This window comes from Lactuca serriola, chromosome 2 (genome assembly GCF_051521515.1).
Source record: "Lactuca serriola cultivar US96UC23 chromosome 2, Lser_US96UC23_V15, whole genome shotgun sequence".
In the NCBI taxonomy this organism is placed as follows: domain Eukaryota; kingdom Viridiplantae; phylum Streptophyta; class Magnoliopsida; order Asterales; family Asteraceae; genus Lactuca; species Lactuca serriola.
The window spans coordinates 186,621,405-186,623,894 of NC_136409.1; the positions used below are offsets into that span (position 1 = coordinate 186,621,405).

Sequence of the window (2,490 nt, forward strand, 5' to 3'; positions counted from 1 at the left end):
ATAAATATATTTGCATTTTCCAAAAAAAACCTTATACACCGTTTAGGAAATTCAGCTCAATCCTGCGTTCTATGATGTTTGTTCCACAAAAATTAATACTTACGACCGACTAAATTTGCTAAATGATTTTCGTCCTAATACTTTTGAAACAATTATCGATATTCTTCTGATTCCAAAAGCTTATAAAATACTATCTTAAAGCTACAAACGGAAGATTAGAACAAACAATCTGCAAAGCTTGACAAAACAACATGTTTACATAAAATAAATGAAGTAAATATATGTACTTATGCTTACTAGACCAGCTTCATTGAAGTAAACTCAACAAGTCTGAAGAGCAAAAGATATTGATTTACGAACAGAACAACACCTACCTTTTGAGTGATAAACAAAAGGTGGTTGCCTGAATTTCTGATCGATTAAATGTAATATGAAGTAACAAAACTGAACACGAGAATTCAAAATCCATCTCACTGGAAGACATTTTAGAAGAACGAAAATATAGCTTCAAGCCTTCAACAGACACAGAATGACAGAAAACAAATTTATCAAGAATAAGGCTCAGAAGGTTGCTTTATGTGCTCAATGAACAGCTTTTAAAGACCATTCTCATACAAGAGGTGTCAGAATAAGCAATCAATCATCTTCGCCTTTAATCATTGTTACCGATCACAAATCACAAATGAAAACACAAAACAAAATACAAATCAAGAAGCTTCAGCTGTTTTTAGATACAAACTACTTCGAAGGAAACTAGTTAAGCTGTTTAAAACCTCGAATTGAAATGAAATCAATGTTGATTGTTGAAACCGGAGGCGCCTGATACAATGACTACTCTAGGGCTCCAGGCTCAGTTTTACTTGAAATAACGTTTACTGTAACGTATTTATAGATTTTATGTTGGCTTTGTAATGGACCCAAAAAAACAATGTCCATTTTCCACAAATGGGCCGTAAGGCCCAATAAGCCTCCATCAATCTTTTTGAAACTCTAACCTAAAAAAAAAAAAAAATTAATTAATTGGTAGGGCTCAATGCGTCATAATTAAAAAATAAAACCAACAACGTCTATAAATTTATACCATTATAACTTTTTAATTATATCTAACAGATTAATTATCTATAAAATTTAAGGATATAAGCAAAAAAGAGTTTTTAGGTTGATCCAAACTCAATCTAACAAGTTGCTCTTATTAAAAAAAATAAAAAATAAGTATTCTTTTAATTTTTTCTCTTATCAACTTTCTGTATATTTAAAATTGTAACACTTATCATATTTAATAAAATTAATAAATTTTTATTACACTTCATCATTTAAAAATGGTAAAATAGTTTGTAGGAACAATAAATAGAAAGATATTTAATTTCTCAAAAATACTACTACATCCGTCCCATAATTATTGTCCACTTTGATTTTTAAAGTCTTTATTTATCAACTTTGATTTTAAATATTTTTATTTGTGTTACGTATTATTTGATAAAACTTTTAATAATAAAAAAACATTTAAAACACAAATCATTCATATATTTTGCATTAAGTATTATATATAAAATAAAAATATTTAAGGTTAAAATTTAAAAATAAAAACTTTAAAAATAAAAAGTGAAGAATAAATATGGGAAATAAATAGTCACTTTTACTTAGCACCCCAATAACTCTTCTGCTAGTTTTAGTATTTTACAACAAAACTCAAATTATATATGAGTAAGTTAATATGAGTTAAAGATGTGGAAAATGGAATCTATTAGTGTATTATTGTGTTGCTGTAGGATTTGGTGTGGAAAATGGTATCTATCAGTGAATTATTGTGTACATTGTTATGTATTATAGACTCAATAGTGTGTACGTAGATTATTATTGATGGTGTAGGGTTTGTTTTTCTATGTTTGATGTAGTGTTGTTGGTCATGAGGGAAGATAATTGTAACATCCAAAATTTTAGGTATAATTAATTCAAATTTATTTATTTTATTGGTCACGATGTGGGATAGGCATCCTCACGATGTGGCATGGCTAAGAAAGATTGTGGATGAATTTTGTGCCTCACGTTGTGGCTACCGTCTGAGGGCAAAACTGTAACACTCCAAAAATCATAAAAATTTAAAAAAATTAAAATTAACCATTAACCAACATTGTTTACAAAAAGTGTCATTGTTTCAAAAGTATTATTCAAAACCAGAGTTTTCCCAAGACACAATAACACAAAATAGGAAGATGTGCACGATCACGCCTTCGTTTTCCTGCAATCATCTGAAGTACCTGAAACAATAAACTGAAATTACAAGTCAAAGTTTAGTAAGTTCCACCAAACCTCTTGGTTGGATTACCTTGACCCACAACCTCCCAGTTGGATTGCCCTGCATACCACCACATATAAAAATACATAAATTAGTATGTTGGGCCCACAACCTCTCATTTGGATTACCCTGACCCACAACCTCCCGGTTGGATTGCCCTGCATACCACATACTGGGTCCACAACCTCTCGGTT

The 2,490-nt window shown here is 30.1% G+C and overlaps 2 non-coding genes across 2 annotated transcripts; both read right to left on the reverse strand.

The window, feature by feature from the left end:
• Positions 1–280: 280 nt before the first annotated feature.
• LOC145090987 (small nucleolar RNA snoR77) lies at positions 281–405 on the reverse strand. Its single transcript, XR_013701905.1, has one exon. It is a non-coding gene; the product is annotated as a small nucleolar RNA snoR77 (small nucleolar RNA).
• A 153-nt stretch (positions 406–558) lies between these two features.
• On the reverse strand, positions 559–651 carry LOC145090975 (small nucleolar RNA snoR1). The gene has a single exon (XR_013701894.1). It is a non-coding gene; the product is annotated as a small nucleolar RNA snoR1 (small nucleolar RNA).
• Between the last annotated feature and the right edge of the window lie 1,839 nt (positions 652–2,490).